The 12,068-nt window shown below is 40.6% G+C and overlaps 1 long non-coding RNA gene across 1 annotated transcript; it reads left to right on the top strand.

Annotated features, from left to right (window-relative positions):
• Positions 1 to 916: 916 nt before the first annotated feature.
• On the top strand, positions 917 to 11,770 carry LOC115497144 (uncharacterized). The gene is made up of 4 exons (XR_012058159.1): positions 917 to 1,022; positions 1,407 to 1,598; positions 8,087 to 8,263; positions 9,371 to 11,770. It is a non-coding gene; the product is annotated as an uncharacterized lncRNA (long non-coding RNA).
• Positions 11,771 to 12,068: the final 298 nt, after the last annotated feature.

The following is a 12,068-nucleotide window of genomic DNA, read 5'->3' as shown; positions in this document are numbered from 1 at the left end:
CTTCTCCTGACCCGTGGCCATCGAGGTGGACATTTGGGCACCTGTGGCTATCACAGGTGATCTCCTGGCCACCAGGTGGAACCCAAGCCATGTCTGGCTTCTCAAATTCTTGCTGCCAAAAGCTCCTTTCAGAATTTGGAGGCAAGTCAGTGCTCCTCTTCTGTGGGTTTTATCCTTCTGGCTGCTGCCCTGTTCAAGGAGAACCCAGGTCCTCAGGAGGAAACGCCCAAGGAATTTTGCAAGTAAGACATGGAGCTTTAAAACTGACTGGTGGAAGGAGTAACATGAATGAATTTCATGGATTTTGGTCCATATTAAAGTGAGGCAGCTCCTGGTTTCAAATAGAGCCTTGTTTCTCGGGGAAAACAGCAGAGAACTGCTGAGCTTGGTGTGTAAAGACTGCAGTCACACAGTCAGGGTCCAGCTATCCTGGCCTGGATTCCTCTCCAATATTCAAACCCAGCATTATTAATTAAAATTATTTCAGTTAGACTTCAAATTAAATTCTTCATTAAATTCTTCTCACTAGATCCTTAAAGGTTTTTGCCTTAGAAAGTCCCTGGTCAATGCTGGGAACCACTAGTGCTGGTTAGTACTGACTTTTGTTTGCTGCAAAATTATTTTTAGCACTCCAAGATATTACAAAAGACTTGGGGGATTTTTGTAAAGTATGTGTTTTTATAAAAGATTAACAGAATTTTGGTTGTGTTTTATTTGTTTATTTTTTTTTTCTCTGTGGCTTTTTAAAGACTTGGAAACTGCTAGGAAAAAATGGTGGGTGTGTATATATATGTATATGTATGTATGTATGTATATATATGTGTGTGTGTGTATCCCATTTAAAAAGATATTTTGAGAGGCACATATATATATATTTTTTTTTTTTAATATATATATATATATTTATAATTTCAATCTTTCCCCTAGGGTTAAGAAGGACCTGCCACTTGCCAGAGCAGGGTGAGGATGCAGCAGCTGTTGCTGTTTATGCCCTAGGATTGTACAGGCTCCCTCCAGAGAAGGTATAGCCACAGTAGCTCACACATTTGGACCCCTACAGCTCTGCTGCCACTGCTGCAGCTCTTTTCCCTCTGTTTCGCTGCCAGGACCAGCAATTATGAGCTTTTTATTCCTCCCCTCAGAGAGGGAGCCCAGAGTCAGCCCATGGAGATCATACATGGTTAACACTCTGTGGCCTGTTGACTCACACATTAAAGATAATTTCTAAATATCTTTGTACTCTTTAACCTACTGTTTCTTCTCATTACTGGCACTGAGCGAATATCTGTGATTCCTGCTGAAATCCCTGGCTGCTCAGGATGCACCACGGGTGCCCTGCTCAGCATCTCAAAATCTTTATCATCTTTATCTACTTTGCTCTAATGTTTGCTCTTGTTTATTTGCAGTGGTGTCATGTCACTGAGGTATCAGGATCCGAACTCATTTCTGTCATGGTTTAACACTCTAAATGTGTGAACATCAATGATGCATGAGATGCCATAACCCAGCTCTACCATCTGTCTGCTGGCTGGGGAGGGGAGCATTAGGATGTTTCACCAGCAAATGCCACAGTGTTTTGCTTCAACATCAAAACCAGTGTGAGTTTTCTTCTCTTGTTCTTTTTAAAAAATTTTGTTCTTCCATTAAAATTTGACCTAAATAGGGCAAGCAACTTAAAATCAAGTATTTCCTTTACAGACCAGTGAAAAGTTTCTAATTGATCTAAAATCTGATCAGAGTGTATTTTAATTTTTCTTGAAGGGGAGTTGCCCCTATTGAACTTGCCTGTTCTCTCCCCTTAAAGGAAATATATTATTTGAAGCAACAGTGGTTATAAAACCATGTTGATTGGAAGGTGTGGTGTTCCCCTGTTGTGCCTGCCTCACAGGTGATTTATTTGTGAAATGGAGATTTATTTCAGTTGCTTTTTGAGTGGCATCTCATTTCCTGAGGTGTCCTGAGACCCAGAGCAGTGTTAGGGCTCTGACACCTTACAGCTTTCCCACCTCTTCTGAGGTTTCCAACCTTCTGCTGAGGTTGACTTGGCATGGAGATGGCAGAGCTGGATGTGTCACCTCTGCACATCTGGGTCTGCAGGACCAGCTCCAGCCTCCTCTGGAGAGGGTTTGTGTCAGCTCAGGGAGCAGCAGACGTTCATTTCTGCAGCACCTTGTACCAGGGCAGCAGCTTCAGGCAGTGACAGGCCAGATGTGACTTCACTGTCCCCCCCAGAGCAGCACTCCTGGCACCTCTGCACCCTTCATGTCAGTGCTACTGAAAGAACTTGAGCTGTACTTTCAGCTTGCTCCCTTCCACCAGCCAGATAAGCGCAGAAGTGAGTGACAGGCACGAGATATAAATGTAATTTTTATAATGGCAAAAATATTCAGGAAGGTACAGCAAAAAGTGGTTGAATATTGTATAGAATGAAATGAATATGCAAAAGGGTAACAGATTGTATAGAGAGATTTTTCTGTGTGGAAAATCACTCATCTGCACAGACATCACTTAGCAGGAGCCTCATCCCTCTCAGTGACTGGCATCAGTGTCACCATCTGCTCCCTGGTGCTGCCACTGCACAATGGCCTCGCTGTTTCAGCCTTCCAGAAAAGTCAATTGCTTGAAATACAATTTTAAAAAGCCATTCTGCTCCTTTTCAAACTATGTCCAAAAAGAAGTGGGTAGGAATCAAAGGTTTTAGCAGGAACGGTGAGAAATAATCAAGAACCACCGATAACATACTGGAGTGCTGCTGGAGAGAAAAAAAGGCAGCAGTAGCCCCAAGCAGTCCAGGCAATCATTTCCCTCCTGTGGATTGAATTTATTTACACTTTTCTGTGCCTGTGTTAAGCCAAGCTAGAGCAGCTGAGCTACCTGGTGTGGTCATTCCCCCTCTCCACTCAGCTAAATCAGGTTTTGGGGGAAATGGAGATTTATTTCAGCTGCTTTGTGAGTACCATACCTAAACTCAGCTGTTACCTGCACAAAACCTGGGCACAGCCCCCAGCCCTTTCTGCCTTCCCCTTCCAGCTGCATTCAGCAGCAATCTAAAAATTAATTCACAGTCTCAAGGCGTGGGTGGGGGGTTTGCTCAGAAGCTGTGAATAGTCCCACTGCAGTCCTGGGTTTGTGGCTTAAGAAGACAGTGATTGAGTTCCATTTTCATAGGACAAAACACTTAAAATATTTCATTGCCAGCAAATGTTGAGCCTTTGGGGAAAATTTTAAAAAGATATTTCTTCTGAGAAATACAGATTTTACTTTGTTGCTACAGCTGTCACTCTGGATTAATATTGCTCAGCTAAGAAATACCTGAGATAGGAAAGTTTAGTTTTAAGGACCAAATGTTTATTTGTTATCAAATAAATAGGAGAAAATAACAGTAACATTCCTAAAGAGGGAAAGGATCTGATTGTCCATAACAAAAAAATCTCTGAATTTCCAATTCAGCTTGGAAATGGCCATGAACCAGCACCTCCAAACCTGAATTTTCAGCTTTGGAAGAGCAAAATTACAACCAGGATGAAGGCTCTGAAAAAGCAGTAAAGAAACCTTCTGTCAGGGTGTGAGAATCAAGTAGGGAAAATGAAGGGGATGTGTTGCCTTAGACACTCAGAAATGTGATTTATTAACAGATCTCTGACAGTGAACTGGATCTGCCAGAAAGTTATCTTCTCTTACCTCAGAAAAACAGTATGTTTTTCTCCTTTCTGGTAAATCAATGATGTGAATATTTTTGATTTGTTGTATGTTAAAATGGGATTTTTATGTCCATTTTGATAATGTAAAAAACATGGGTTGCACTATGAATTATTACTTTAAATAACAATTAATTGGGTTTTTTAGTGTCAAGAGTGCTTTTGTCTGTATAGTCAAACAAAAAAGGAAATGCTGAGAAGAACCAGTCCTGCTAAAAATAATGTTTCAATAATCAATGGAAAACTGGGAAGTATTCAGCAGGTTAGACTGGAAAAGCCTCATTAAGGAATATTTCAGAGGCTGTGGAAGCAGGAGTTATTGGGGCAGACTGTCTCGGGGTGATGTGGGAATTGAACTGAGCTAAGAAAAGCCCCTCTATATTGAGCTATTAACTTGAAGAAAAGAAGAGCTGCTCCCACTGGATTTGGTTATGGAGTTGGTGCTTTGTTTTTAGCATCCACTGTTGGTTTTCTAAACCTCTAAAATTAGAAGATATGAAAGACCTCTTTTAGTTGTTGTTTCTAGAGAGACAGAAGTATTTATTTCAGTTTGAATCAAACAAAATCATAATTGTACCATCTTGTAAAGCCATGGTCCCTGGGTAATTGTTGGTCTGCCAATCTGCATGTCCAGTAACAGTGAGAGGAGTAGCCAGATTAAGGCAATTACACTGTAAATGACACTGAATGGATGAGCTCTAATGATAAATGCTCATTTTCCTCATGGGGCAATTTTTGTGAGTAAAATAGGCAAAACCCCAGGGTAAGTCTGGGGGTATTGCACTTGAATAGGAACTTGTACTCACTCTGTACAACTCTGAACCACCACAGCTTTCTGTTACCCTGATTGATCAAGAAATTACTGAGCCTGGAAGCCTTCAATTTCCAATCCATACATGTAGTGCCATGAGAATTTTCTCTGGATTCAGCACTGCAATTTAGCACAGCAGCACACGACTGGAAGAAAATGATTTGCTGATTAAAAAGTCTGAACTTCACAGCAGCAGCCCAGCTAATATTTCCTGAAAGTGGTGCTGCACCACAGACAGACACATTGTGTTGGCTGTAGGGCACTGCCTCATCTGGAAACACCCATTTCATAGTAATTGCACAATTGATAGATATATTCCCAAATAACTCTTTGTCTGAATATTTTAACCTTTTATAAAACGTTTTTTGAAATACTATTTCATTCCTTAAAATTTGTCCAATACATTTTAAATCACACAGTGCCTTCCAGGATGGAAAGATCCCCCAAAACCTGTCCCAGTTGTGTTCCTCTCTGCACAAGCATCTGTCCTCCTCCCCCCGTGGTGAGCAATCTCTGTGTCCATTCTCAGCTGGCCACATTTCCAGTCTGTTTGACCCAGAGGGATTCAGAGCAATGTGCCCATCAGCAATTAATTTCTGCCTGCCTTGCCCTGGGCTGGCTGTGCTGTAATTGCAGCAGCAGTGATGCAGTGGATGCCATGGCACTGACCATGGGCAATGTGCTCAGTCCCTCCCACAGCCCCCTGCCTGCTCACCCCAGCCCTGCTCACCGGGCTGAGTCACTGCCTCCACTTCCTTCCTCTAGTTTTTTGCCAGTGTCAGGCTTTAATTTTGGGGTTTTTTTTGTTTTTTTTTTTTTAAGAATTCATTTAGCTGCATGTTAAGGCACAGTCTCTTCTCACATTTCTATTTCTGTCATTCCTGCTGGAGGTGCTCAGTTCCCAAAGGAGCTGGATACTTTGGAGGATCAGGAAAGTGTGACCAAAGACTCAGGCAGGACTGCTCCAGGAAAGATGTCTTGCCCAAAGGTATTGATAGCAGACCTAAGCAGGAATTAGCAAATATTTTCAGGCTCTAAAAATGACTGAAGTTGTTCCCCAGCTTTTCTGAGTTTTGAGATTTTTTTGTTTGGCTTTTTTTTCCCCATTTCTTTGGCGTTACATTTATTCTGAAGTTGGACAGAATCGAAGGAGTCAATTAAGATTTGTAAAAGAATAGAAACATTTGCCAATGCCTTTACTAGGTCCAAGGGTATCCTGAGATATTTTTTGTGTTTCTGAGGGCATTATCTGGATACAGAGGCTGATTTTTTCCTTTGGGTCACAGATGAAAATGAGGATGTCCCAAATCTCACAGGTCTCTGCACTCCCCACTCAGGAGAAGGACAGCCAGGAGGGTGGGCATCCTCTGTGCCAGCTCCACCTCCTGATCTCTGAGGGGGCTGAGGAAGGGACAGAGTTTTCCATGTCCCTGCTGGGCAACCAACACCTTCCTACTGAATCCTCCCTTGGCATCACAAAATCTGTTACTGTTTAATCAGGCAAGGAGATTCATAAACAATTAAAAAATATTTATAATGAAATTACAATATTTTCTACTCTGACACTGCTGTCCACTGATGGTCTTCTGAAATATTTCTTAAATTTTAATCAATACTGTATATAACTGCCCTCTATTAATACACTGGGTGTGATTGCCATGGAGCATAAATTGCAAAAATTACAGAATAGCTATTAACTACTACATACTATGAAAATGGTAGAGTCTGGGGAAAGACAAGCTGCAGTGTAAAGTAGAAAGAAATTAATTTGTTTCTTCTACAAAAGGGAAGTTATAAGGAAAGTCTGATAAGCCTCCAGCATGATTTTTTTTTTTTTTTTTTTTTTTTACATGGGCAGTAATCTGTGTTTCACCATGTTCACAAATCTGGGTTGTAATACAAAACCAAAGACTTGTAATTGAGACATTAAGAAAAAAATCTGGCTAAAGAAAGTCCAGCTTTTGACAATGTCAAGTCACATTTGGAATTCTTTATGAAGGCATTATTTGAAGAAAAAGTAAACTTTAGAACTATTCATATTATACCTGATGGCTCTTCCTGTTTAGGCTGGTGGGACTAAGCTGTATTTGGAGGTGAATGTGGCTGTTGGAGGACACAGATAAATTTAGGCTGAAGGAGGTGTAAACCCCAGAGCCAGCTCACTGTACCTTCCCTCACACATTTTAAGTAATACTTCAGCCCAATGTTTAGTAGTAAAATATGAAAACATCCCCAAAAACTTCCAGATAATGGACTTTCCTGTTATTATAGAGCCAGAGGGTGAAAGGGAGGAGGACACAGGGGACAGGGCAGCTCTGAAGGCACCCTGTGACTGCCACTGCCCTGCTGGCTGCAGGGAAGCCAGCCATGAATAATTCAGTGTATTTTACCTTGCTGCTATGGAATAGTCACCTGCTGTGTCTCGCTGGCTGAGAAGTGACTTGGAGCCACTAAGCTGTCATGCAGTTTGCAGCAGCAGAAGGGATTTGGGGGATTAGCACTGGCTGGATCAATCCTGTCGTATTTAAACAGCTGAAGTTGGCACAGGGAGCCAATTTGGGAGAATTATCTGCCTGTTAGAGTTCAGACCCCGTCTTCATCTCATTTTCTAATATTTCCCCCTGGTCTGGGCCTCTGTGGGAACAAACAATTTTTCCAGGTGCTTGTTTATGTTGCTTTTCTCACAGTAGGAGTTCATTGCCAAATTTTATGAATGTTGTGAAAGTTGATTACTTGGACTCACCTTGACAGGAAAATTGAAGGAGGCCAAAGTGTTTAATTAATGTCCTTATTTCCTTTACTCTCTGATGCCACTTCTAAACATTGCTGAAGTACTCTTCTTACTGACTTTAATTTTATTTTTCCTGATACAGTCCTGACACTGCAGGTGGTCCCTAGAGCTCCCTGGACTCCTAGGCATGATTCCCCCCTCAGATTATCATCAGTCCATGCACTGCTTCCTTCTTGCAGCTTAACAGGTCACAAGGCAGCCAAAGTGAAGCTGTGTCCCAAAGCTGAACAAAAACATCGCTTTGTTCAGAAAAAATTAGGGAAACTGGTGTTGTTCCTTTTTGTTGGTGGCGGGTTTTGGTTGGGTTTTGTTTTGAGAGAAAGATATTCTCTTTTTTGGCTTCAGTTAGAGTGCCCTATATTCCTGGAGGTGTTTAGGAAAGAGCTGCTTGCAGGGTTTGTTTGCACAGACACTGAGAGCTCTCTGCCCCTGAGTTCTGGAGCATTCAGCCTCACACTGGGGAGCTCATTCAGACAAACTCATGCCTGAGCAATGGGATTTTCCAGGCCTTACTTTGCTGGCTAATAGAAAGATTATCTTCTGATTGAAATATTAGCTTTTGTTTATCATGTTGTGCCCACCAGAGGGAGAAATTCACTGAGCAGTAATGGTCCTTGTTTATAGGATTATATGAAATTGAGGCACTCTTCCTAAGAGTATTTCCTGCAATAAGAACCTAATAGATTTTTCAGATAAAGTGTTTGCAAAGATTGTGTTTTTAAAAAGCTCTCTCATTTCCTTATCTCTGTGCTGCATGGTTATTTTTTTTCCTTTTTTTCCCCACAGAAATCTGATCCTTTCTATAAACACAGCTGAGGAACCACTAAAATAGCCAATGTGGGCTCAGGATGAGTTGGCATTTTGCTACCACACACATTTGTTTTGCATCTTCAGAACTTTACCACAGCAATTCCACTACATTTCCTGCAACCTTGTTCCAGGATCTGCCATTCCCATGCTCAGGTATTGCCTTGTGGTGTTAAACAGTGGCAGGAATGGAAAGGAAGGGATGCTGTTACTAACTGGAGTTTAAAAGCATTAATTACCTCTATTTCTCTTCCATGGCAGAAGGTTATTACTGTCTTATAGACAGTGCAGAATTCTGAGTAGGTTGTTTCTCTTTGCTGCCTGCTTTCCACTCATGTTTAAATTATAACAGTGCCCTTTTTAGAATTCAACCACTTTGCCATTAAGTAGTAAACAAAGCACTCATGCTCTTCATGATGGTCTGCATTTCCAAGACACATCAATAATAAACACTACATGCATTCTTCTCAAATCATGGGAGACATCTGCACAAAAATATGGAAATGAGAGTTGAATACTCAGAAGGTGAGGAGAAGGCCGGCTCTGAGGGAACAAGGGTTGGGATGGTATTTTTTAGCAATGGTGGATCATCTTTACTCCTTTAGCTTCACTTTCTTGGTGTCATAATAGATCATAACATATAAATTCCCAGTTTTAATCCCCTTGGGTTTACAGCATGTTCACACACTCTCAGGTATGTCAGATGAGGCACATGGGAGGTGGATATCAGTGTTAATGAACTTCATAGCACACTTTATATGGCAGATGCTGCTTGATTCTTAGCAGCACCTGAGAAAGGGTGAGCAAATGTCAACCATACATCCAGGAGAAAGTTACATAGGGATGGGTAACCTGGGAGTGGTGAGACCCCAGATAAATTCCCTGCTGCAGAGTCCAGCAGCTGGAACACTGCAAAGGACGCAGCAGTGCAGGCAGAGCCCAGCCAGCCTCATCTCCCTGCAGGGCAGGAAAAGCTTCCTGAGCATCTCCCATGCTGACATTTCAAATGCAGTCAAGCACTTTGTGATTTTTTCATAGCTGCAGTCCTGTTTGGGTTTGGGTGTTGTCACTTTTACTAATAAGGAGGTGAATATATTCATTAAAACAAGGCACTTGTCATTGAATTCAGAGGAAAAGCAGGAGTTACCAGCTCCTGAATACAGTCAGAGGCAAAACAAAATCAGTCTCATCTGCAGAAATTTTGTTCCTTATCATTCTCACTTTGCTGGGTTTCTCTTACTATACTTCTCTTTCTCATTCTAGAAATCTGCATCCTGAACTATACAGAGAAAATAGCTAGTCCGAAGAGAGTCTTAAATATGAGCCTGACTTTGATGTAAGCATCTTGAAGCAAGTACAGTTCCATTTTCATGAATTGGACTTTTATGTTCCTGTTACATTCAAGCCATTAAGATGATGATTGTTTTAAAAATTGAAGCAGTTGTACTGAAAATTATATGGATATCAAGTATTAGTACAGTAGGTAATTTCTTGAAGTAAATTTCAAAGTAAAATTACTAGAAATCTTCCTAAAGATGCAAAAAGAATTTTAATATGTGCAATACTTTGGTTTGTTTGTGTGTAAGATGTAAATTAGATGCCACCGCTTTTTTATTTGCTTTAAACTGCCTACCTGTTTACATTTTCCCTTTCCAAGCCACAGGGGTTTCATTGCTGAAGGTAGATTTCTGAACTACTTCTGAACACTCTAACATTTAGAAGATAATCTTTATCTAGCAGTTAATAATTTCAAAACTATTCTAAACAATCCCATTTTTGTCATTACGTAAACACATGTTGTTTTTAAAAGTTCCTTTTTGTTCTTTAGGGCATTTTCAGTATGCAAGGGAAACAAATAACACAATGTAGGGAGGCAAGAGGTGTTTGGGAACCATGGACATTGTATTCTTATAGAAGTTGAATTTCTGGCCCATTTTCCAGTCTAGGGAAAGTCACAGAAGATTTTACATTTTGCTTGTCATTATCAATGGCCTTTGTTAGTCATATAAGGGAGAAGAAATGAAGCAAAGCTTTGCTTATTCTTTGGAAGAATTTCAAAGCCCTCTCTGTTTATCTGCTCATCCTTGGTGGGAACACATCCTCACCAGAACTTCCCTGAATCTCAGCTACCTTTGAAATAAAGTTCAGATCTCCAGAAGCAAAGCCTGCTCTGCCACATCAATACTTTAGGGTCAGTTTTCAGGTAAAACCAAGGCTGTATGGGAGTGTCACCCTGGGCAAACCCAGAGCTCTTATCAGTTCCAGCCTCAGGAGAAGGGCTCGCCCTTGTTGAATCCAGGCCAGGCTCTGACAGCTCCACATCAATGCCCAAATCTGCTCACCACAGGAGGAGTTTAAGTGCCAGACCTGTGGCTAATTTGGGTTTCATTTAAGGAGCTTGTGGGAGTGGAGATCTGACCCTGCTGTCACACACTGTGTCCATTCCCAGGGCCCTGAGCTCCTGGCTTTTCTTGGAAAGGGGCAAAGTCTTTCACTGTCCTTCTTAGAAACCACATGAACAAAATTGTCTCCAAGTTTTCAGAGCACGTGCCTTTTCAGGAAAGGTTGTGAGTGCAACAACATGCTATTTTGTGATGACAGCTTGCTTCCTACCGAAAAAAAAGTTGAATTAATTGCATAATTAAGTCTAATGCATTCTGTGTCCTTTCCCCTCACTCCTCTGGAATACTACCTACACAAAACTGCAAAATTATTTCAAAAACTTCATCCCACTGAGCTAAAAATTTTCATTAGAAGGAAAAGTTTTTCAGTCTGCACTGAAGCAGACTAAGGGAGAATTGCTTTTTTTATCTGCACTGAAGAGGTTTAAGACCTCAATCTTAAGGAGTAGATATTGTGCAGAAACTGTGCTTAAAATGCTATTCCCAAGATCATTAGAAACTATTAGTTGTATTCAGTCAAATCTGGGCAGATAAATCCCCACAAAATCTCGGGTCACCTCACACACTTTAAAATGCAATGGAAATGCAGACAGAGATAAGAAGCAACATCAATACTTTGACCTTTTTGGGGTAATACAAAAGTTTTAAAACACTGCCAGAAGCATGACTCATATTTTTGTCTTTCAAAATATAGACTAATACAGTTTGCCATACTGGGCAGGTTATCTCTATATTTTCATGTATTTAAAGACTTCTTTTATTATGTTTAGAACTAAGGATAGACTACAGGAAAAGTAAAATTCTCCTTATATGTACTTTCATATGTACGCTTTATAAAAGACTTCACACACATACAAAAAACTGCACAGAGAAGTCCAGAATGTCTGAATTTATCTTGTTAGCTTTTAACAGGCTCTCTCTGAACTGAGCCCTGCCTTTGCTGTCCTCTCCTCTGTGTGTAACCGAGGTCCTGCCTCTGAGTTTGTCTGTTTGGCATGAAAATGAGAAGTCTGATGATGCGCCCCTTAAAAGCTCAAAGTCTGCTCTGGATGTAAATACAGTCCTGCCTGCCTAAGGTCTGCAGATCCTATTTGCAAAGGTGGCTGTAGAACATTTTGCACATAACCAATCTAAGACAAAGAAAATTGATGGTTATTAGAGTTCATTGGGATTTTGAGTTCATTGGAAACACTTGTAGAGTTATTTTCTAAAGCTTGAAGAGTTACTTTCTTTCTGAATCAGGAGGAATAACTGAAATACTGAAATTACTGCTGTGGAGAAAAAAACCAAAACAAAACAAGATACTAAAATTCCAATGTTTTTTATAAAATAATATCGTTTTTTATATGTTAAAAAAAAAATGTCCCAGGTAAACACCAGATTATCAAAACCACCTGTTCCTTGAATAGTGCTTCCAGTACTGCTCTTTTCTTCTTGATTAAATGAGAAACACACTGAAAGGCTTCATGGTGCTTTTCCAGTTCAATCTCTATTCAGTAGGAACTGTGCTTAAAACTTATTGAAAAGGTCAGAAAACATGTAACTGTTGTGTTATTTCT

This window comes from Taeniopygia guttata, chromosome 13 (assembly GCF_048771995.1).
Source record: "Taeniopygia guttata chromosome 13, bTaeGut7.mat, whole genome shotgun sequence".
Classification (NCBI taxonomy): Eukaryota; Metazoa; Chordata; class Aves; order Passeriformes; family Estrildidae; genus Taeniopygia; species Taeniopygia guttata.
Note: the sequence above shows the minus strand (reverse complement) of the source record. Positions and strands in the feature narration are given on the sequence as shown.